This window comes from Staurois parvus, unplaced genomic scaffold (genome assembly GCF_062004578.1).
Source record: "Staurois parvus isolate SC_StPar_1 unplaced genomic scaffold, SC_StPar_1.0 ptg000080l, whole genome shotgun sequence".
NCBI lineage: Eukaryota > Metazoa > Chordata > Amphibia > Anura > Ranidae > Staurois > Staurois parvus.
The window spans coordinates 10424130-10450467 of NW_028317876.1; the positions used below are offsets into that span (position 1 = coordinate 10424130).

The following is a 26338-nucleotide window of genomic DNA, read 5'->3' on the forward strand; positions in this document are numbered from 1 at the left end:
GATATTAACACTTTCTAATACAGTTAAAAATATGCAGCCCTCCATGACTGCTTTTGCTTAGTTTGTGTCATGTGACCATGCATCTCTTCTTCCTGGTAGTGGGGGTCAGGGTTACAGGACACCGTGCACACACATTGGGGTTTATTTACTAAAGCTGGAGAGTCCAAAATCAGACTCCCTTCTGCATAGAAACCAATCAGCTTCTAACCTCAGCTTGTTCAATGAAGCTTTGGCAATGAAACCTGGAAGCTGATTGGTTTCTATGCAGAAGGGAGTCTGATTTTGGACTCTCCAGCTTTAGTAAATAAACCCCATTGTGTCTGTATTCCATAGCAGCCTGAGGCAACATGCAGGCTGTGCTTGAGCAGGGGACATGTAAAGGAGATAGGCTATAATTGGGAGAAGGTGTGTACCAGAAGCAGGCTGTGATTGGGAGGAGGTGTGTACCAGAGGCAGGCCGTGATTGGGAGGAGGTGTGTACCAGAGGCAGCTTGTGATTGGGAGGAGGTGTGTACCAGAGGCAGGCTGTGATTGGGAGGAGGTGTGTACCAGAGGCAGGCTGTGATTGGGAGGAGGTGTGTGCCAGAGGCAGGCTGTGATTGGGAGGAGGTGTGTGCCAAAGGCAGGCTGTGATTGGGAGGAGGTGTGTACTTGAGGCATTCTGTGATTGGGAGGAGGTGTGTACCAGAGGCAGGTTGTGATTGGGAGGAGATATGTGCCAGAGGCAGGCTTGGGATGGGGCGTGGTATCTGTGCAAACTAACCAATAGAGGCACGCTGTGTGTCTGCACAGTGTCCTGTACATCTGAATGGTCAAAGTATGAAATAGATCAGCTTTCATGATTTGTGTGGTCAGTTTAGAACAAGGAAGAAAGGTGACTGGCAGGATCAACCAGGTACTTCAGATGGAAGAAGTAGATGAAAATGATAGAAACTATGATTTGTAAAATACATATACAGTTGTGTTCAAAATAATAGCAGTGTGTTGAAAAAAGTGAATAAAGCTCAAAATCCTTCTAATAGCTTTTATTTCCATACACACAAATGCATTGGGAACACTACACATTCTATTCCAAATCAAAACATGAAGAAAAATATATCAAATTTGTGTTGTTCCTCTAAAAAAATTGAAGAAAAGTGAATATTAGACTGTTCAAAAAAATAGCAGTGTTTGTATTCTTCTTTACAAACTCAAACAATCACTAAACTGAAAAATGTTTGAAGATTTTGCTTTCATTTGAATCACTTAATTAATATTTAGTTGTATAAGCACTGTTTCTGAGAACTGCTGTACATCTGTGTTGCATGGAGTCAACCAACTTCTGGTACCTGTGAACAGGTATTCCACCCCAGGATGATTGGACTACATTCCACAGTTCTTCTCTAATTCTTGGTTTTGCCTCAGAAACTGCATTTTTGATGTCACCCCACAAGTTTTCTATTGGATTAAGATCCGGGGATTGGGCTGGCCACTCCATAACGTCAATCTTGTTGGTCTGGAACCAAGATGTTGCACGTTTACTGGTGTGTTGGGGGTCGTTGTCTTGTTGGAACACCCATTGCAAGGGCATTTCCTCTTCAGCATAAGGCAGCATGACCTCTATAAGTATTCTGATGTATTCAAACTGATCCATGATCCCTGGTATGCGATAAATAGGCCCAACACCGTAGTATGAGAAACATCCCCATATCATGATGCTTGCGCAACCATGCTTCACTGTCTTCACAGTGTACTGTGGCTTGAATTCAGTGTTTGGGGGTCGTCTGACAAACTGTCTCCGGCCACTAGACCCAAAAAGAACAATCTTACTTTCATCAGTCCACAAAATGTTGTGCCATTTCTCTTTAGGCCAGTCAATGTGCTCTTTGGCAAAGTGTAAACTCTTCGGCACATGTCTTTTTTTCAACAGTGGGACTTTGCGGGGGGGCTTCTTGCAGATAGCTTGGCTTCACATAGGCATCTTCTAATTGTAACAGTCCTCACAGGTAACTTTACACCTTCTTTGATCTTCCTGGAGCTGATAGTTGGCTGAGTCCTTGCCATTTTGGCTATTCTTCTATCCATTTGAATGGTATTTTTTCGCTTTCTTCCACGTCTTTCAGGTTTTGGTTGCCATTTTAAAGCATTTTGCGATCATTTTAGCTGAGCAGCCTATCATTTTCTGCACTTCTTTATATGTTTTCCCCTCTCCAATCAACTTTTTAATCAAGGTTCTTCTGAAGAATGTCTAGAACGACCCATTTTCCTCAGAATTTCAGAGAGAAATGCACTGTAACCAGCATGTACAACATTTGCTGCCTTCCTTCCTTAAATAAGGGCAATAATTGCCACCTGTTTTTCAAAGAATGATTGACCTCACTAATAGAACTCCACACTGCTATTATTTTGAACATGCCCCTTTCAATTAGTGATTAAATTACACAGAATCAGCAGCATGCATGTCATGACTGTTGGGTATGTTGGATTTATATTACTCTACTACACCTGCTAGTAAATTATTTGCCATGTAGAAATATCATTTCTACCAAAAACAGTGATTGATCAGGTAAGTGATGTCTGACTGCTATTATATTGAACACAACTGTATGTGAAAACATGCATTGAGAAAATAAATTACCATTTAGGGTAACATACACTTTAAGGCCTTAAACATGTGGGCACCTGCGGCTATAAAACGTAAAATCTGTGCATATCTCCCTGCCATGGGGGCCACAGGCGTTGTGTACAGCTGCCTACAGAAAACAATGGTCATATGCAGGTATACACCAGTAAACCCCTGCATGCATACTAACGTACACCCTGAACACAAGCAGTCTGCATGTGCATGTTTGCTCAAGTACCGGTGTATATCTGCATACAGCCATTGATTTCATTGAGTGGCTGTACACATCACCTACATACTTGTACATTGTTTTGAAAGCCCCCTTCTTTCTGCAGAATTTTGCTTTAATATGACCAACCCTTACTCTTCTGACTCTTCTCACTTGCAATCAGGCCATGTCAAGCTCATTTGCAATTAATACCACCACTTCTTTACAGTACCAGTCTACATAATAATCTGTATATATTGTGCAAATGGGGGGGGGGGACTGTAATAAATACAGTGGCAAAAAAGTATGTGAACTCGTTAGAATTAACTGGTTTTCTGCAGTAATTTGCCACAAAAAAGTGATCTGGAGTGGCCCAGTCAGAGCCCAGACCTTAACACCATAGAGATGTTGTGGAATGTCCTTAAGAGAACCATTCACATCAGACGTCCTACATATTCTGAGCTGAAGCAGTTTTGTAAAGAGGAATGGTCAAACATTCCTCCTGAACATTGTGCATGTGATTCAGATCTACCGAAAGCGATTGCTTGAAGTCCATGCTGGCAAAGATGGTTCAACAAGACATTAGCTCCAAGGGTTCACTTACTTTTTCCTTCAGGACTGTAAATGATTAATGGGTGTGTTCCATAAAGACATTAGAAATTAAAGTGGTTTGTATGTTATCAGCTTGAGCACTTTGGGGTTGATTTACTAAAGCTGGAGAGTGCAAAATCTGGTGCAGCTGTGCATGGGAGCCAATCAGCTTCTAACTTCAGCTTGTTCAACTAAGCTTTGACAATGAAACCTGGAAGCTGATTGGTTTCTACGCAGAACTGGACCAGATTTTGCATTCTCCAGGTTTAGCAAATCAAGCCCATTGTGCTTGTCTATTGTTGAGGTTTAAAGTGGTTCTAAAGAAAGAAAGTTTTTTTTGCCTTAATGCATTAATGTAAACAATCTTCAGTGTGCAGCTCCCCCACAGACCCCTCTAATACTCATCTGTCCCCCATCACGATCCAGCAATGTGCATGAGAGCCTTGACTCTCTGGGGACTCTACTTTCTCACTTGCTGAAACAAGCAGTGGGAGCCTTAGGCTCCTCTGCTGTCAATCACAGCCAGTGAGCCAATTGGCAGAGGGTGCGGAGCCAAATCACAGCTCTGTGTGTGAATGGACACACAGAACAGCGGTTCAGGAGCGAGCCTGCCTGAGAGTCGCCATGGCAAGCTGCTTGCTCTGGGGGCACTTGGTAGGAGGGAGGGGACCTGGGAAGAGGAGGATCTTTGTGCAAAGCTATTGAAAAGAGCAGGTAATTACTGCAGAAAACAAGTTAATTCCAAGGGTTTCATACACGTTTTCTACACTTTTTCTACACACTCACGCATATATATATATATATATATATACATACATACATACATACATACATATACACACACACATATACACACACACACATACATAGGTACGTACACAGTATCTTACAGGAGTACACCCTCACATTTTTGTAAATATATTATATCTTTTCATGTGATAACACTGAAGAATGACCCATTACTACAATGTACAAATGTACTACTACAAAGTAATGAGTGTACTACTGTGTGTTGAATTATTTTGACAGCAAATTTACACTGTTATACAAGCTATATATTTATATATAAAAAATATGTATTTTTTTCCTTTTTCTTTTTTTTTATATTAACAAAAAACTTTGTAATTGACAATAGTTATGTTTCACTGCTAAAACAAACATGAGTGTTTACTGGAGAAACTCTTTAATGTATTATTTTATGATTATTTTTATGATCTATATTTCAAATACACGCAAAGGGTATAATGATAATCATCATCAGAGAGACAACGAAGATAATCATAGTCACATTTCATCCTGGTAACATTAGGAGTCAAACAAGGCACTGGCACATTATAGTCAAATGTCATTAAGGCGATCCTATTTCCACGCGGTAAGATAAAGCGGCGGAGCAGCGGAGTGCGGGAATGGATACATTTAGCTCCTGTGTCCTGTGTTGTAGTTTCCAGCAATCAGAAGAGCTCAGGTCTCCTCTAACCAAGATATGCAGGGTTGATGTGCAAGCTTGTGTCAGACAGCTATGATTCCTATCGACTTGCCTCTGCCACTCGCCTATACATCATGGCTGAAGTGATCAGCCACGCTTTACAATTCACTGCAAGCCTGACATCATCCAGAAAGGTTAAACTGAAAATGTTTGGAGCTTAATTCATATGCTACAAATAATATGACAAATGCTAGCTCTATTGCAGCTCCTTAGATCTTAATAACATGCGGCTTCCTATCCAATGAAATAAAATGGCATCACCTCGCTGTGCTTTCAAACAGGAAATAAAACACTGTGTCAGGTTCAAACACAGCTAACACCAAAAAAAAAAAAAAAAAAAAAAAAAGCTCGATACATCCACTCCCCCCTCCATCTTTCACATCCAAAGTGTAGTATTTCTCTTCAACACTCGGGCTGACAATCCGCCCTAGATGCAATTATTTTCTGCACTGCTGTGCAATACACGCTGACGCATGTTACATCATAAAGGGATAACCAAACCCTAAATCACAGACTTGTGCGCTTTGATAGGGCCAGCTGAAATCCTACATGCACATTAGCCTGTTCAGTTCCAATTTCCATAGGTCAGTCTCTATAGAACTATGATCATACACATCATTCTTTAATAAGGAGAAGAGCAAAAATGACAGTAACCTATGTCAGCCGCATATCATCTGTCTGTTATCTGACTGCTCCCAACTGAAGAAAGGTGAACCAAGGTTACTACATGCTACTTTGCCGTGATTTTCACTGTCTTGTTAAACAGAATGAAAAATGAGGGCTCTAATATATGAGCCCGAAAGCATGAGCATGCGAACGCCATCCCTTCATTTAAAAAAATAAAAAAATAAATGTTCTCAGGAATAGGTAAGAATTAGGTTAGGGCCCCTTTAAGAAATCTGACAAGGAAAAAAGCGAGAAGAGAATAATCACGTGACCTTGGAAAAAGCAGGAAAAATCACGTGACATGGAACATTCTGGAATTTTTGGGGGCTCATTATATAAAGGGCACTCTGTGACAGAATTCACACAGTTGCTCAGAGTTGGCCAACGGACTCTCCTCCCTCCCTTGTCGCAAGGCACTGTTTATGTGGTTTGTGTCACCTTTTCTATAGAAAAGGGGGACTTATTGATAGCATGGGCAAGCGGACGCCATCCCTTAACCTCTTCCATACCGGGCACTTTCACCCCCTTCCTGCCCAGGCCATTTTTTGAGTTTCAGCGCTCTTACACTTTGAATGACAATTGTGCGGTCATACAACATTGTACCCAAACTAAAAGTTTATCATTTTCTTCACACAACTAGAGCTTTGTTTTGGTGGTATTTATCACTACTGGGGTTTTTATTTTTTGCTAAATTAACAAAAAAATACCAAAAATGTTGACAAAAAAAAATTTTTTCTTTGTTTCTGTTATAAAAGTTTGCAAATAAATAATTGTTCTTCATAAATTTAGGCCAAGATGTATTCTGCTACATGTCTTTGGTGAAAATAACCCAAATTAGGATGTATTTTTTAGTTTGTAGGAAAGTTATAGAGTTCACAAACTATGGTATAGATGTGAATATTGATCAATCCTGAAGTACTGACAGCCAATCTAATTTCTTGAGGTCCAAGAATGTCAGAACAGTACAGATATCCCCCAAATGACCCCTTTTTGCAAAGTAGACAGTCCGACGTACTTCATAAGATGCATGGCGAGTTTTTAAAAGTTGTATTTTTTTGTGATTATTTTTTGGAAAATGAAAATAATTTAAAAAAATTATTTTCACTATTTTTTTTTACTTACTGTCACCAGTATAGCGTCATCATATAACTGGCATGGCAGTGATCAGGGACACTGACTGGTGACAGTATGAAAAAAAATATATATATATCTTTTTTTTTTTTTTATTATTTTTAATTATTTATTAAATTGTTTTCTTTTTTTTAAGATTTTTTTTTCATATACTATGACCATAGTAACATTGTACTACTTTGGGGAAGTGATCAGTATTTTTTTTTGTTTGTTTTTTTACACAATTTGCTTATAGCAAAGAATTACTTTGCTATAAGCAAGCATTTACCTGAATGACATTGATTCATTCAGGGTTTTTTTTTGTGCTTAGCTGTGATTTGGCCACGGCTAATTACATGACACAGCTGGGCTGTGATTGGCCCAGCTTGTGCATGTGATTGCTGTGACCATTCACAGCTAGACACATTAGTATACAATAGACGGCATGAATGAAGCCATCCATTGTATACATCTGTCATGTGACCTGCTGTGATTGGTCACAGCAGGTCACATGGTACCGGCAACGGGGCCGGTACTCAGATCTGTCATTGGCCGTGCCCGAGGTACACGGCCGGTGACAGATTGCGCCGCTGCGCGGCTCTGCAGGCGCGCAAACTGCGCATGCCCGAAAGGACACCATATGGCGTCCACCCGGAATGCTGAGGGATTTTGCCGGCCGCCAATCGGCCATTGGCCGAGCGGCAAGAGGTTAATTTAAAAAAATAAAAAAATAAATGTTCTTAGGAATAGGTAAGAATTAGGTTAGGGCCCCTTTAAGAAATCTGACAGGGAAAAAAGTGGGAAGAGAATAACCACGTGACCTTGGAAAAAGCAGGAAAAATCACATGACATGGAACATTCTGGAATTTTTGGGGGCTCATTATATAAAGGGCACTCTGTGAGAGAATTCGCACAGTTGTTCAGAGTTGGGCAATGGACTCCCCTCCCTCCCTTGTCACAAGGCACTGTTTACGTGGTTTTTGTCACCTTTTCAATAGAAAAGGGGGACTTATTGATAGAATTATTTCAGATAGCTGGAGTCCTAAAAGATTGAGCAAGTTTATTCATGATTGATAATTAAAGTGTAAGAGTTTTGAATAAATGATATTGCAAATTTAATTTATGTTATGTGTAAATACCAATAAAAGTGCCGCGGCCAAAATTTTATGCCAAAAGAAGAAATATTGTGTGTGCGTGTCATTATTTAAATAAGTGTAGTTATTTCGGGGATGAGGGATAACGTACGGCCTGCATTCCCATGTATAAGATAAATTCATTTTTTGGGCTAACATGCTTGTTGTAATTATTAATACGCGATAATGTTTTAGAACTTTCATTACATAATTAATATTTATATAAGTACATGGGGGCAGCAATAGTTGCTAATTACATATGCAGACTCTGCTTCCTGCTTTGCAGTGCATCGCAGTGGTTGTGTTTTACTGCTCTTTCACAATGCAACTTAATGGGGACCATTTACAAAAACATTTTCTCACAAATAGTCACTGTTTTCTGTCTAATATGTTAATTTTCTATGATCATTAGCTCCATCTGGAGGTCATAATGCAATATTTTCCCTAAAATACCTCAAGCAGGAAAAGAATGCATAATGGCCACAAGATAGAGCAGATGATCATAGGAAATAGACATGTTAGACAGATTAGGGCAATTATTTGTGACGACTGTGAAAATGTTTGGGCAAAGAAAACCCTAAGGCTAGGTTCACATATGTGCAGGTGGTGCTGGTGCGGATCCACAAAAAAACGGGCAGCTGCACCACCCACACAGATGAATGCGTACCCGCGGAAGGGTGCCATTAGTTCTACTAGCACGCCGCCCACATTGGAAGGTTCCCGTGCGGGCTGCGTTTTCAGAAGAAGTGCAGGGACTTCTTCCCTGCGTGTCCTGGGGCACGGGAGTCCATTAAAATGAATGGGCTCGTGCCCACGCAAAACGCGGAATGCACATATGTGAAAAAGGGGTAAGAGTCCGTACACTGAAAACAAGGCACTTCCTACATGACTGATTTACTAAAGGGCTAATGCACACGGATACATACGAATATACATCACCAGATTTCAGTGTGGAGAACTCGGCAGTCTGTACAAATTAAAGCGGTATTAAACTCAAAACCAAAAAAGTAATATATTGCAGCTTACCAATCTTTAGATATGGTGGCTGCATTAGTTTTCTTCTTCCCTGTGTTTTCACCTGGTGATAAGGCCAGTAACACACCTCCTGTATTAGAGTGTAGATGAAAGAGCAATGGAGATACCTTTGGATGGCAGCATTGTCAGTCTGTGGGGGGGAGTTTTAGACATACTGACATAGCAGCTTTACATACACTAGCAAGTTGAAGCCAAACTCCTGCTCACACTGCTGTTACAGCAAAAGTTAGTTTTCTTTTAGGATAAAGGTTTTACTACAATAAATAAAATCATATAATTGTGAGCACCCCTGTTAGTGGTAAATGCTTTGTCTCAACACTAATTGACACACTGATACATACATTTTTTTGGAAAACAGCAGACTTGCTGGTCAGATCACAAGGTGAAAAAAAAGAAAGAAAGCCTAAACAGAAACTAACGCAGCCGTCACATCTGAGAATTGGTAAACTGCAATATAACAATTGTTTTCTTTTAGGTTTAATATGGCTTTAATGACAGGCTGACAGATACTATGGTTGTACACAAGTGTATGAGTAGTACACAAAAACAGAGATAGAGAAGCGGCCCTGAAGAGCCACTACACTGAGCACTACTATAGAAGAGCATTTCACTGGCTGCCAATGAAAGAGGGAACTACACTGACCAGTATTGTAAGAGAGGCACTACATTTGCCACTAATGTAAGAGGGGGACTACACTGACCACCAATTTATGAGGGTACTATACTGACCACCAATGTAAGAGGGGGACTACACTGACCTCCAATTTATGAGGGTACTATACTGACCACTAATGTAAGAGGGGGACTACACTGACCACCAATTTATGAGGGTACTATACTGACCACTAATGTAAGAGGGGGACTACACTGACCACCAATTTATGAGGGTACTATACTGACCACCAATGTAAGAGGGGGACTACACTGACCACCAATTTATGAGGGTACTATACTGACCACCAATGTAAGAGGGGGACTACACTGACCACCAATTTATGAGGGTACTATACTGACCACCAATGTAAGGCCCCATGTACACAGGACACTTCTGAACGATGGAAACTGACTGCTGGAAAACGTTGGATAAAAAAGTCTGTTTAACCACGTTTGCATACCGTTTATGAGCGTTTGTGTTTAGAAGTGTTTTTAAAAGATAACCTCAGGAGACCTTCCAAATACCCAGAAAGCACTGAAAAACAGTAAACAGACATTTTGACAGAAATAGAGAAAGCAGTCTTTGTTGAGATTAGCTGTCTTTTTTTTGTGGTGTTTGGATGTGTTCCAGCTCATTTCTGTGCAGAAATTATTGCAGCTGTGTCTAACATATTTTCTTTCATGCAAAACCTCAAAGTATGGTGTACCAGGTCCATTTGAGTACTGGGAAAATGCTTTGCATGCATTTTTTATGATGAAAAAAGGCTCTGGACAGCATGTGGAAATGGAAAAGTTAAAAAAAATTTGCAAACGCCTATAAACGTGGTTAGCTGCATTTAGCCGAGTTTAGCCGCATTTACAAGCATTTTGCATTTGAAATGCTGATAAAATCTACTGCTGAGTTTTCGGAGTTAAAAAAAATGACTGTAAACTCAACTGCCTGTAAACAACTGTAAACGACGATGTGCACATGGACACATAGGAAAACATTAGGGAGAGTTCAGGGGCTGCTGAAAAAAACGCTGAACAGCTCCAAAACGTGCGTTTATCAGCTGCAGTGTACATGAGCCCTTAGAGGGGAACTACAGTGACCATTAATATAAGAGGGGAACTGCACTGACCACTAATATAAGAGGGGAACTACACTGACCACCAATGTATGAGGGTACTATACTAACCATTAATATAAGAGGGGAACTACACTGACCACCAATGTATGAGGGTACTATACTGACCATTAATATAAGAGGGGAACTACACTGACCACCAATGTATGAGGGTACTATACTGACCACTAATATAAGAGGGGAACTACACTGGCCACTAATATAAGAGGGGAACTACACTGGCCACCTATGTATGAGGGTACTATACTGACCACTAATATAAGAGGGGAACTACACTGACCACTAATATAGGAGGGGAACTACACTGACCACCAATGTTTGAGGGTACTATACTGACCACTAATATAAGAGGGGAACTAAACTGACCACCAATGTATGAGGGTACTATACTGACCACCAATGTAGGCGGGGACAGCACTGACAGCTGATGTAAAAGGAGACTACACTGACTAATAATGTAGAGGAGCATTTAGCTGACCGCCAATGTAAGGGGGACTACACAGCCTACTAATGTAAGACACTTACTACACTACAACTTCTTTCACTGGGATCCAATGTGAGGCAATACAACAATTTTCAATGCCTATGCTTCTTTTCTAGACATTACTATTTTTTGTTTCATTTCATTATAATTACCAAACATTATTTTTGTCTTATAGATTAGAACAGCCCTGGGTGTCAAATATGCTACGTATGCCACATTCCTTATTCTTTTATTTATTCTTATCTCAACTTACTGTTCATACTGCTAATGTACCGTGAGCTGTAGATATAGTAATTACTATGTTAGCAGGGGTTCCCTGAGACCTGAAAGTTATTTCAAGGGTTCCTCCATATTAAAAAAGGTTGAGAAAGACTGTCTCAGAAAAACACATCTGATAACAGAGAAGAATGCACGTCTATAAGAGAACAATGTATGTGGCTTCTATATTAAAGTAAACAGAACAGGCAACTAAAGTTACATTGGTACTGTAATGTGATGGACAAACTAGCTGACCAAAAGCAACATTTCGGAGGTGGAAGAGGATGGCCAAGCTTGATTTTTACAGGAAAAGTAGAGGCAGAGAACATCTGCTGATGCAATTTTTCCATCATATTCTTGGTTTAAAGTTGAATTCCTAGCTAAACAGATACTATCTGAACACAAGAGGCACGTGTAATCTTACTGGAATCTTGATGTGCTTTGTCTATTTCTTCCAGATCTCTGTAGTAATCTAGTAAGAAACAACTCCAGTACCTTGGGAGCTTCCTGTAATAATGACTGGTCACTGCTCCTCTCTCTCCTTGGGCAGAGTGTCTGGTCTTGTATCCACCCACTCCTAGTTTTCTGCTGGCAGCCCATAGTGGGTGGGCATTGCTGGGCCCCTCCCACAGCTCCTCTCTCTCCTTTGGCAGAGTGTCTGGTCTTGTATCCACCCACTCCTAGTTTTCTGCTGGCAGGCCGTAGTGGGTGGGCATTGCTGGGCCCCTCTCACAGCTCCTCTCTCTCCTTGGGCAGAGTGTCTGGTCTTGTATCCACGCACTCCTAGTTTTCTGCTGGCACCCCATAGTGGGTGGACATTGCTGGGCCCCTCCCACAGCTCCTCTCTCTCCTTGGGCAGAGTGTCTGGTCTTGTATCCACCCACTCCTAGTTTTTTGCTGGCAGCCCATAGTGGGTGGGCATTGCTGGGCCCCTCCCACAGCTCCTCTCTCTCCTTGGGCAGAGTGTCTGGTCTTGTATCTACCCACTCCTAGTTTTCTGCTGGCACCCCGTAGTGGGTGGGCATTGCTGGGCCCCTCCCACAGCTCCTCTCTCTCCTTGGGCAGAGTGTCTGGTCTTGTATCCACCCACTCCTAGTTTTCTGCTGGCAGCCCGTAGTGGGTGGGCATTGCTGGGCCCCTCCCACAGCTCCTCTCTCTCCTTGGGCAGAGTGTCTGGTCTTATATCCACCCACTCCTAGTTTTCTGCTGGCAGCCCGTAGTGGTTTGGCATTGCTGGGCCCGTCCCACAGCTCTGCTCTCTGCCCACGATGTGTAGCACAGTCATGTTTTCACAAGGTGATATCTGGATTTGCAAAGGCATTTCAAGCACATAAAGCAGATTTAGATCATTTGTGTCTACTAGGGAATATATTCACATGATCCTTTTTGTGTCGTGTGTTCAGATTTAAATTACCCTTGTTTGCAATTGATTGAATTTAATATCATTTGCATTAGATGAAGCAAATTGCACTTGTAAATCCGCTACCGGTTTTAATATAGTACAATAGTACTCAAAGCTCTTCCTAAAGACTCATTTTCAAAGTACTTTTGTATTTTTGTATCTTTGTACTTTTTTTTTTCTAGTTATCAACATTGTTCGCTGGCTGACATACGGATTACTATTGAAAGCATACATTTCATCGGTTGCCTGGCAACCTATATCTAAACATCAGATTTCTGAAAAGGCCATGGATCTGTCCAATCATGTAAAACACAGAAATGAAAGAAAGAAAAATACCGTGGACAGCAGCTTCCTGGATCCAGCAGAATGCGTACATACTAGGTGGGACCCGTGTTTTCATGGATTAAACAAGATAGATGAAATGCAGTTTTACAATGCTGCAACACCCACAAATACAATGAAATCAAATAAAACAGAAGCAAGAATCAGCGGAATCCTGCACGGGGAGGCAGCAACTACATGACAATCTTGTCTATTTAGGCTTGCATCCTCTCCAATCTAACAATTATATTTTTTCACTTACGTGTCTTTAACCACTTCAAGTCCGGACGCTTTTACCCCCTTCCTGCCCAGGCCAATTTTCAGCTTTCAGTGCTATCACATTTTGAATGACAATTGCGTGGTCATGCAACACTGTACCCATATGAATTTTTTAGCATTTTTTTTTGAGACAGATAAAACTTTATTTTGGTGGTATTTATTCACCACTGGGATTTAAATTTTTTGCTATATAAATGAAAAAGTCCAAACATTTTGGATGTTAATGTTTCTTTTACATGGGCAGCAGACTTTACCATCTTCTGAAAAATGATCCACTGTGGATAGCTATTTAAAGTACTGCCACCTCTTCTTTTTTGCGATCTCTGAGGTTTTTATCTATACATGTCCATTGAACTACCCTGCCACAACCGCCTTAGCCAATCAAGTTCCACTGATTACAAGCAACACCTATCAAACGTGACATACCGGAATTACAATTGCCACAACTAAAAGCAGAGCAATATGAACTCCAATCTAGGGTTGCCACCTCATCCCTTTAAACACATATTAATTACACAGGTTCTGAGGCTAATTTAATGCAGATAAGTCACTAAGTGAATTTAATTACCACATTAATCAGCCACAGAACCTGTGTAATTAATATGTGTTCGGGTTTAAAAGGATGAGGTGGCAACCCTACTCCCATCGCTGACCGCCATGTTAATGTGGAGGTTGACTGTTGGCAAGGCAATAAAAATTCCAGATCATCCAACTGTTTTTACCGCCCCCCTTGTATGACCCAAGCATAGGAGTTGTGCCCACTGCAACGGTTTAGATTCGTACCCAGTTTATGGTCAAAACAATCTATAATGAAAATTCCATCATCTACTGCATTAGGACGAAGATGCTGTTTATTTACATTGGGAGCTGCTTGATTTCCCTCTCCACCTCACTTTTCCAGTCTGATTATTGGTTGCTTTGCTTGCATGTTATTACTCAAGAACAAATAGTGAGAAAGAGGAATCTGTCTTACACAAAACGACACAACCATAGCTAGAGTAACCAAGCAGTTATCTCTACCTTCACATTAATACTCAGATCAAGGATTCACTTGTCTTACATTTTCTAGCTGCAGACTGACACAAACCTCCATTTGAAACTATCATGACAGCAACATTATAAAAACATAATTTAACTCATAATATGCATATAAAATATAAAAAACATGATAAGTTAAGACTTTTGTCTCATATATAAGAGAAGGGTTCAGCTGTGGTTTCTCTACTACAATTCTGATGACCTCAAAACACAAAAGCTTCATGCAAACGCTACCAAAAGTACAAAACCATTGCCAAGCCAACAAAATATGTACAGCCGCAAAATTTTCCATTGCATAAGGTACAGTATTACATTACCAAGACAAATAAATCTTGTTTGTTCTTTCTTTTTGTATGTTCTTTTTTTTTTCCTTTTTTCATTTTAACATGACCACACATATTTTTAACCAGAGATTCCAATCAGTTATTATGTACCTATAACTGAGAACGCACGTGTTTTCACTTACAATTTGAATATTTTCTCATAGTGATACGGCATAAATAAAAAAACATGAGGGGGGAAGCAAACAGTTTGATGCTTTCTCATACATATTTTTTTAATCTAAAAATCTAATACATTTAAATATATATATATATATATATATATATATATTTAAATAAATAAATATATATATATATATATATATATATAAAAATAAATATATATATATATATATATATATAAAATATTATTATGTTTTATATACTTTTTTTCTCAATATACGTATACCTGTTAAGACCATCCAACAGTAACCAGAAACCGGCGCTCTTATCTCTCTTGCTGCACTCAAAATGGAATCCTGCACTTGCTGAGGTGCCGCCCTTGGTAGATCTTAATACTAGCAGAAAAGAACAAAACAGGGCGTACGCTCCTCTTGCATTACGGTGATAATATGACATTTATTTAAAAGTCAAAGGATGCCAGTCGTGGACAGCAATAGATCTATTGCTCTGAGGAAGGGAGTTCGACTCCCAATACATGTTACACTTTACTCAAGGACCCATACTGTCCACAACTGGCATCCTTTGACTTCTTGTCTCTCTTTTTATGACCTTTTTGGCTTGCGAGTATGTTTTTGTATTTTTAAATAAATTTCATATTATCACAGTAATGCACGAGGAGAGTGCACCCTGTTTTGTTCTTTTCAGCTGTTAAGACCATACCTGCTCCCTGTATGGATCACCAGGGTCATGCTGGGTTTAAAATGTTTTGCCTTCTTCCAGGGAGGCTTCCTTTGATGCCTACTCACATCTGGATCTGAAGTCACCTCCCTAAGCATAGAAGCTATGGTTCTGCTTCTTTTTTGTCAGAGGGGTTTCCACCAGTCAGTACACAACTGACTACAGCCCTCAGGGCTCATTCATACCATGTCCATTGAGCATTGTCTGGAAATAAATGCAGACACCAACACAAGGGCAGCTACAAAACAATTATTTTGAATGTTCCCTATTCCCACCAGAATGTTGTGTTGAGGTGCATTGTTAAGTATTGTCAAGTATTATAAAAACATGCTGAAGTGTTACATTTTTACGCAGCGCATCTCATCTCAATGCATGCCACAGCACCACCTGCACTGCATAGACTAGAATGAAGCGTAATTTTGTGATACTTCATGAACATTTTTAACAAAATTCAACAATGTAATGTGTTGTAAAACGCACCTCCCCTCATTGCCCCCACATAAAGTCAACCAGCGCGCACAAACTTTAGCATGTGAATGAGCCCTCATTCAGGTCTTTACAACTGTGAACATGTCCTCAAATATTAAATGGCTACTTGTTACTGGATCATGGCTAGGTAAAGGGACAAAAACTCAATAAACACAAACTTAAGAAAAAAAAAAAAAAAAAACTTTAGGAGGTTTGTCCAATACAAATGTTAAACTGTCCAATACAGATCATTTTGACCCTATCATCTGATATCCAGCCAGTTTATATTCTAAGAATAATACCAACAAATTACATCAGGACACTCCTCTTCTTAGGTCCCCGACCTGCGCTCCTGGCTCCTTCCCTCCGATGAATGCCCCTACAGCAAACGGTTTTCTCATGCATGCTTGCTCCTGAGCCCTGCTCTATGTGTCCATAAGACACACAGAGCAGGGCTCAGCCCCCCACGCTCCTTTCTCATTGTTGGCTCTGATTGACAGAAGCACTGTATCTGAGCCAAGGAGCGAGAGAACGGAGAGAGCGGAGCTCTCTTGTACATTGCTGGATCGACATCGGGCTCAGGTATGTATTTAGGGGGGTTGCGGGGGAAGATGTATGCAGAAGGTTTTTTTACCTTACTGCATAGAACGCAGTAAGTTAAAAAGGAAAAAAAAAAACCCTTCTGTTTTTACAACCTCTTTAATTGAGCCGCACCATAAGGCATGGTACGGTGAACCTAATATCATGGTCTAACATCATTGGGAAAACGACAGCTGGAATTTACTTTGTGGTAATAAAGACTCTTCTTAATATATGAAAATATGAATTTAGCTGCAAAGACAAATGCCTTGCAGTAAGCAACAACCCATTAGAGGTTTGCTTTTACTTCTACTTTGATAAGCTGGAATTTGGTTGTCACTGGTCATTATGCTTTGCTTCTTGCTATAAGCACATATCATTTCAAGTAAAAAGAGGATATATTTTGCAAAACCACTAATATATATATATTCACATACATACATACATACATACACACACACACACACACACACACACATATATACACACACACACACACACACACGTACACTGAATACACACATTTATACATACATAAACATTCACTGTTCAACAAATTCGAAGCACGTTGCTGCTATATATTGAACCTTGAAAATTAGGCATGGAGTCTAGAATACAGTTTCATAACCCAATATTAAACACATCTGAAAGGAATATTAAAAGATTCAATTACTTGATGGAATATTAAATGGTGCATACGCGAATGTGCACTGAAGAAAAGACAGCAGTGCTTTGATATAGTTAATTTAGAAATAGCCTGAACTTTGTTGGATGGACATTTCTAACCTTTTTGCAGATTCAAGAGAGTGTCAGAATCAATTTCAGTAATGACCTACTGTGCGACGAAGGGATTAAGAGGTGTACTGCAGTGTTTGATAATACCAATAATAAATTCCAATAACATTTACAATACTGACTCAAAGTGCTGGAATTGATATGCAGTCTACTGCTCTACTGATAAGTTCAGCAGCTTTATGCATAGGATATTTCCGCCTGAATTTGCTCATGTACACAGCATAGCTTTTTCTTATGTGTTTTACTACTGGCAGTTCAATGATTTGCTGTTTCAGCTGTGTGTCACATCTATCAGATGAGAAAGGATGGGAACCCTCCAGCACTAACTCAAAGATTCAGAAATCTCTGGCATACTCTGTCAACCTTCCAGCCTGCCCATTGGTTGACCAAAGTAGTCGTGTTGGTGTTTCATTGTCTTGGAAGAGGGCAGGATGTGTCTACCTCCATTTGAGTGGACCTCCTTTTTCTAATCACTTTTATAATTCCTCCCCCTCCCATCTAGTTATTCAATTAGACATTATAATATCTTTCTTCCTAAAATTTTTTTTTTTTTATGGGACTTGACCCTGCACTTCCACCTTTTCTGCCTAATCAAGAAGCCCTGCAGTCTGAAACATCTTAGGAATGTCACATCATGCATCTCAGGAGGCTTCAGAGAAGTTTCCAACACACTGTGCATGCGCAGCTGCACATTATAAAAGGGCGGGGGGGGCAGATGCAAGAACTTCGAAAAGACATCCGGCCCCCTGATGACGCAGAAAGAGAAGATAGCATAGGACATGCGACAAGTTACACCAGACAAGATTGAATTTACTGTGAGAGTGAGCATGTTTTTGTGAACAGCCCAGTGGGTTTGGTGGGAGGGTGAGGTTTCTTTTTAAAATCCACCCAAAGTTTCAAATTTTTCCTCTAAGTGATGAACAGTTGGCCTGTTATAAGGTCTTAAGAGATGTCAGGGCTTTAGGGGGTGGGAAGATCTGACTAAGGATTCTACAGTCATGGCCGAAATTGTTGGCACCCTTGATATTTTTCCTGAAAATCAAGTATTTCACACAAAAAAGGTATTGCATTAACACATGTTTTGCTATACACATGTTTATTCCCTTTGTATGTATTGGAACAAATATAAAACAGAGGCAGAAAAGCAAATATGACATAATGTCACACAAAACCCCAAAAATGGGCTGGACAAAAGTATTGGCACCCTTAACTTAATATTTGGTTGCACACCCTTTGGAAAACATAACTGAAATCAGTCGCTTCCTATAACCATCAATAAGCTTCTGACACCTCTCACCCGGAATTTTGGACCACTCTTCCTTTGCAAACAGCTCCAGGTCTCTCTTATTGGAAGGACACCTTTTCCCAACAGCAATTTTAAGATCTCTCCACAGGTGTTCAATGGGATTTAGATCTGGGCTCATTGCTGGCCACTTCAGAACTCTCCAGCGCTTCTTTGCCATCCATTTCTGAGTGCTTTTTGACGTATGTTTGGGGTCATTGTCCTGCTGGAAGACCCAGGATCTTGGACGCAAACCCAGCTTTCTGACACTGGGCCCTACAGTGCGACCCAAAATCCTTTGGTAATCCTCAGATTTCATGATGCCTTGCACACAGTCAAGGCACCCAGTGCCAGAGGCAGCAAAACAACCCCAAAACATCATTGAACCTCCACCATATTTTACCGTAGGTACTGTGTTTTGTTCTTTGTAGGCCTCATTCCGTTTTCGGTAAACAGTAGAATGATGTGCTTTACCGAAAAGCTCTATCTTGGTCTCATCTGTCCACAAGACGTTTTCCCAGAAGGCTTTTGGCTTACTCAAGTACATTTTGGCAAACTGTAGTCTTGCTTTTTTATGTCTCTGTGTCAGCAGTGGGGTCCTCCTGGGTCTCCTGCCATAGCGTTTCATTTCATTTAAATGTCGACGGATAGTTCGCGCTGACACTGATGCTCCCTGAGCCTGCAGGACAGCTTGAATGTCTTTGGAACATGTTTGGGGCTGCTTATCCACCATCCGGACTATTCTGCGTTGCAATCTTTCATCAATTTTCCTCATCCGTCCACGACCAGGGAGATTAGCTACAGTGCCATGGGTTGCAAACTTCTTGATAATGTTGCGCACTGTGGACAAAGGCAAATCTAGTTCTCTGGAGATGGACTTGTAACCTTGAGATTGTTGATATTTTGCCACAATTTTGGTTCTCAGGTCCTCAGACAGTTCTCGTCTCCTCTTTCTGTTGTCCATGCTTAGTGTGGCACAGACAGACACACAATGCAAAGGTTAAGTGAACGTCTCTCCTTTTTATCTGCTTTCAGGTGTGATTTCTATATTGCCCACACCTGTTACTTGCCCCAGGTGAGTTTACAGGAGCATCACATGCTTGTAACATTCTTATTTATCCGCAGTTGTGAAAGGGTGCCAATACTTTTGTCCAGCCCATTTTTGGAGGTTTGTGTGACATTATGTCGAATTTGCTTTCTTTCCTCCCTTTTTTTGTTTTGTCCCAATACACACAAAGGGAATAAACATGTGTATAGCAAAACATGTGTTAATGCAATACGTTTCGTGAGAAATACATGATTTCCTGGAGAAATATCAAGGGTGCCAACAATTTCGGCCATGACTGTACATCAATTTCCAGCAGATAGACCAATGGGCTGTTGGCAGAGCTAGGCATGGAGATAGAGATATCAACAGTGCTAACATCAAAGCAGCTACAGCATCAGTAATGGTGACCCCACTGCAGTCCATCCACCTTGTCTGGGTGGATAAAGGAATCGGGATGAAGAAAAAAAAAAAACTAACAGTTTATGGCCAGCTTAAGCTGTGTGACTTTGTGACCAAGTGACTTTTCACTTGGCATGGTTCCTCTGCTTCATCTCAACCAGGGATCCTAGACTGTTCTATTGCTGAGTTGGATCAGGAAGGAAATGGACGTCACATTCCTCCATCTTGTGATGGAGGAAAAACAGACCCATGTAGTCCCTTTGTGTGGACCCAGATGTAAACAGACACATCAGCTTCTATTCAGTTGCCCATAGGAATATAATTAATTCAGATCTTAATTTGTCTAATCACAGGTTAAGAACAAACTCAATCAATGTGAAAACAAGCCTTGGTAAACATGCTGTATTCCTTTAGTGCATCAATCACAACGTTCACATTTTTACAGAAACCCAGTGATCGCAACTAAAACTGAATTAGCGATCATGTGCTCTCTGAGGAATGCTAATCCCTTAGCTGTTAACTCTTGCAGTGCCAGGGCCCCCACTCAGGGCACGACAACCAAAATTCACAGCTCTGTAAATTAGAGAGCAAACATTGAAGTCCAATGATCACATTTATATTGTGACCAGAATGGACACATACGCAAGAACATCAAAACATGCATACATAGAATTTTAGAAATAGACATTTTGTATTGTAATGGGCCCTGAAGAAGGGTGGTGGGGGGTTGGGGAGGAGGGAAGTGGCCTGCGTGTACCACAACGAAGTGCATGTCCCTTGGTTAATTAGGCTAATTACAATAAAAGCAACATTACTTGTGATTGCAAAACGTGAATTATGAAGACATCTCACCATTAGCACATAATTAAAAACATAAAACATGTTGCTCAGAAAAGTACACAAGCTTCTTTTGGGACAGAATCAGGCTTCTTTTGGCCCCAACAGACTTCAATGGGAGCACTTGAAACACTTCTTGTCGTCTAACTATCTTTCTATTGGCTGAACACCAATAAAAATCCCTTTTTTGAGGCATGATCATGCACTTCTGGCCCCAATAAACTTTTGCACCTAGCAACCATCTCCTTCTCCTAATAACTAGCTTTTTACTGGTTAAAACAAAAACACTTTGTATAACTAAAGGCAAAACTTTTTCTTATTTTGGATAGAGTGGAGAGGGATTAGAACACTTGTCAGTTTTTATTGCTGTCTGTACCCCTGTTAAGGGAGATTCACCCTATTTGTCCTGTTCACTGTTATCACTGAAAGCAAAAGTTGTCCCCAGAAAAGTAGTAGAAGGAAACTCTTCCAATAGGGACACTAGTTCTGGGGATCTTGGGGTCCCCAATGAATTTCCTGAATTTGCAGGGATTTCCTCTCACTTCCTGTTTGGCTATGGGACAGGGAGTGAAGGGAAATCTCCACAATGGGACACGGATGGCAAAAAAAAATCTGACAGGAGTTATAACCCTCTCTTGCCTATAGTTCTACTTTAAAGTGGCTGTAAACCCTTACAGATACACAGTGAAGTGACTATCCTCAGGAGATGAAACAAAAACTCCTACATAAACTGTACCTGTCTACTTGCAGTCTTCTCCTCTCTACATCCATTCAAAGTGCTAAACTTATGAAACTTTGGGTCAGAGAGCTAAAATTAAACACTGCAGAGCTTAGTGAGGAGAGCTCTGAGAGCTGATTGGAGGGAAGAGACACACCCCCTCCACACAGCACACAGGAACAGAGCTTAGGCTGTCAATCTGCTGTAGGTTCCTCCCGTAACAATTTTTCTCTTGTTGTCAGGAAAACCTGTCAGAAGCGATTCATACTGATAACAGAGGAACAAAGCAGCAGATAGAAATGACACTTGTTCAGTGCTCTGTATTGAGACAAGTACACACTATAGAGGAACATGCTTTGTTCATATTTCATGCCTGAAGTTTACAACCACCTTAAGCCTGAAAACAAGCGAAAAGCGTGTGTACAAACACAAAATTGAAACACATGAAAAACAACTCAAGTGTGATTTTGGCCTAAGGTTGTGTTCACCTTCATGCTGGGCAATAGAAGCGTGAAAGGATGACAGAATTGGGCACTTTATTGCCAAAAAGGGAATTAAAAGGTAATGAGGTACTGAGCGTACCAAGTCTGCCATTGTATTCAAGCCTCCCGCATACTATTTCAAGAATATATTGCCAGCATAGCTTATGTTACAGGCAGCAGGTTTTGCCAATATAATAGATACACAAGTGCTTCTAATAACTTAGCATGAGGAATGTATTCAGGTCACAAACATAGTAAATGAGTTCTAGATACAGTCCGCAGGATTAAAAATCATTATTTTATTGAGAGTATTAAATATCTTTTATAGCAGCCTGTGTGGCACAGAAGGAGCTCTCTTTAATTTAAGTAGTGTAATACCTTCTGAAACTCTTGTTTATACTGGTGCATAATCTCTTGATTATAAAGTGCTACCCCAAATAAGCATTATGCTACCTGCTGAACATCAGTTAATTACTTTGCAAATGACAGTGTGCGTATAATCAACTTCTCTTGTGTAGAATCATTCTTTTACTATAATTAATGTGGTAGGAAATAAAATAGTCGTATGATTGGTAACTAGGAGTAGGTAATACGTGAGATAGTGTGCCAATGTAACGGAACTAGAATTCCGCATACTACTGGCGATTGTCTTCAGATCTTTCAGCCGTTCAAAGAAAGGGCTTAAATGTTAACCAGCAAGTATGATTGTGCAAATATTGTAATATGGCTGGCATTTCAGGGGATATTATCTGCTGCAGATGAGTAAAAGAAGAAATCCAGCTCCTTTGGAAGGGAATAGTTCACAGTGTCTTCCAATACTTAAAGAGACCCTGTCACCAAGCTAAAGTAGTATTAAAGTGTTATTAAACCCACAACAGTAAAATCAGTCTGTATATGCAGCAAAGCATGCTTGTTATACTCACTGTGGAACTTAAGGGGTTAATCTTCTGCATTGTATAAAAAGGCTGTTTGATCCTGACTTCTTTGATCCTCCCTTTCTTCCAGTGCCCCCCTCTTCTCTGATCCTCATTTTCTTCCAGTGCCCCCCCTCTTATCTCCTGATAAGACATATCATATGGAGACACTCTACACATGCTCAGTTTGGTGTGTATTGCTAGAAAGGTTTTTTTTCTTGGGAGAGTGCATGTGATAAGCACAGGGCCAATCAGCACTGTCCAGACAGCAGTCAGGGGTTCTGCATCCTCCTAGAGCAAAATTAAAACTCCTCCTAAAAGCTTTAACCAGTGCTCAGCTGGACACTGATAGAAGTCACAAGACTGCTCTAACTGCTGATGAGAAAAGGTATTTAGCAGTTTATATTTACTAAAATCATTGCATTTCCACGTTCTGTGTACTGTGGGAGACTAGATATAGTATATTCAGGGTCCTGAGGTTAGTAACACCTTAAATCCAAAACCAAAAATGTAATATATTGCAGCTTTCCAGTCATTAGATGTGATGGCTGCGTTAGTTTTTTTAGGCTTTCTTCCCACTGATTTCACTTGGTGACCTGGCCAGTAATACACCTCCTGTGCCCTCACTCTGGATGAAGGAGCACAGAGGCACAGCAGACAGCAACATTGTTAGTCTGGGGGGAGGGGAGTGTTAGATGTACTAGAAGATTTAGATACACTAACAAATTAATGCCAAGTCTAACACTGCAGTTACACAAGCAGTTAAAGCAACAGTTTTTTTCCCTTTTGGGACAAAGATTTTACATAAATAACTAAAAGCAGATTATTGTAAGTACCTGTCAGTGTTAAATGGTTTGTTTCAACACTCTTAACTGATAGATTTGTAGAACAACTCATTGGTCAGATCAGCAGGGGAAAATAAAAGAAAGAAAACCAAAAAAAAAAACTAATGCAACCATCACATCTAAGAATTTGTAAGCCACAATATAAATGTTTACTTTTGGGTTTAATACCACTTTAAAAAATTGCTGCACTGGGCACTCTTACCTAGAGCAGTACCAACACAAGACAAGGCGAAAAGCCTGGTTCCCTATGAGAAAGTGTACACCGCCATGTTTCAGTGCTGTACATTGAAATTAATGCAGAGGCCAACTGAACTGTATTAAATATCATGTGTAACATTTCAGTAAAGGTGAAAAAAAAAAAGGAGAAAGAGCAAACAATGTGATACACCAACAACAGAGCATTGGCACTGCTTTATCCTAGCGAGAGCTGCTGGTGTGAACAAACCTTAAATGAGTACTTGCAGCGTTTTCCCTTTCCAGAAATGATCTTTTATTCGCTTGCAATGTGCTCTTTGAACTTGCTATGAAAATTTACTAGTCAACACCCCAGCACAATCCCCACCCTCCTGGCAATTTTTAACCATCTCCTTTTCTGAGAATGCCTATTTACTCTCCGTGCTGGTCCAGCTCCTCCATCCCTCCCCGATGACTCGGAGTCTGCTGGGGTTGCTGAATTCAAACCCAAGATGGTGGGGCCCAGTCCAGTGTCAGGACTTTTGGATGTCTACATAAGAGGATTTTACAGGTAAATAGTATTAAATGCACATATAAACTTACAGTAAGATTGCTGTTAAAAATAAATGGTCAACAGGGTCTCTCTGTACGGGATTTCCACTTTAAATAAATGAATTCCTTCTTCCCTTGGTTGTGACCTGCTGCATTGTAACTCAGAGGGAGTGTTAGCTAAAATTGGATACACGGTTAGTTACAGCATCACCTATTAATGAAAGCTGCTGTTGTGGCACAACCATTCATTTGTAAGGCTGATGTAAAGGCATCACTGTATCTGAACAGCTGGACCTTAATCCATCCCACAAAGTGATGGAGATCCTTTGGGTATCTTTAATTAATTGAAGCAGCACTGCATGAATTAACGTAAACCTGTTGAAAAGGAGGTATAGGCCCTGCCATTGTTGACTTAGGCGGAAGCATCACGTTTCGCATCTGAGCATGTCTTGAAACTCTAGAAAGTCTTTAAACTGGAGCAAGCATGCAGCCAGAGAAGTCTAACATGTCTAAAATTCCATTTTCACTTTGACGTAGAGCATGGAAACAAAGCGCAATCCTTTGATGTTTTAGTGTCTAATGGTTCATTTACAAATGAGTTGAAGGCTACTGCATGCTATTACTGTTGGTTTTATAATTAGTCAGCTTATAACTTGCTCATGCAAGGTCAATAAAAACAGTTCTTTTAGATCAATGTGGATTTGTCTCTTGTAATGAAGCTATTCTTTTATTGGTGCAATTATAATTGAACAGTGCAGCCAATACAGTAATATAGGAAAATTGGTTCTTGCTTTGAAGAGAGAGTTCAAAGGCGTATGTTCTCATCCAGTAAGGAGTTCTGTACCGTTCCATCAATGGCACGTGTTGAGCACGCAGCTTGCTTAGTAGGTTTTAAAAAACAAATACACACACAAAGCATATTCATATTTAAAGTGACTGTAAAGATTCTCATTTTTTAAAATAATACGTGTTATACTCACCTGCTCTGTACAATGGTTTTGCACAGAGCAGCCCTAATCCCCCTCTTCTGGGGTCCCCCATCAGTGCTATCCGTTCCTCTCCCTGCTCAGTGCCCCAATAGGAAGCTGCTTGCTATGGGGGCACCCGTATGTGCTTGCTCCCAAACTGGCTCTGTGCGTCCATTAACACACAAAGAACGGCTTGACCCCGACCCAATGGATCCCACTGCTGCCTCCATATCAAATGAGAAGGGGAGTCGAAAAAGCTGCTGCCCATGTGCACATTGCTGGATCAATATCAGGTTCAGGTAAGTATAATGAGGGGCTGGGGGAAAGCAGCACACTTAAAATGCTTTACTGTAGGGCAGAGAATGCATTAAGATAAAAATTCTTCAGGCGTTAGAACCATTTTAAATACTTTGCAATACGTTGTAGAGTTCAGTTACTTACAGGCTTGCCTGTGTTTTTAGTAGAAAAGAAGCGCAGTGTATATAGATGTATTGTGCCCCTCTCTGCTCAATCTCGTCATCACGGAGGTACCAAAATGAGCACTTCAGACTGTAACAATCCATCCTCAGGCATTAGTACAAAGAGGTACATGCGCAAATACAATGTGCACCTGTGGAAGTGGAAGGGTTTAGGTGTCCAAAAGGATGAGCACAGGACACTATAGAACAGCCTCTCTCAATTAACCGCCCTGTTAGAACTGAT

The 26338-nt window shown here is 40.5% G+C and overlaps 1 protein-coding gene across 14 annotated transcripts in view; it reads right to left on the reverse strand.

Annotated features, from left to right (window-relative positions):
- Positions 1–26338, reverse strand: part of TENM3 (teneurin transmembrane protein 3) — a 1391898-nt gene that overhangs the window by 542928 nt on the left and 822632 nt on the right. The window lies entirely within an intron of this gene.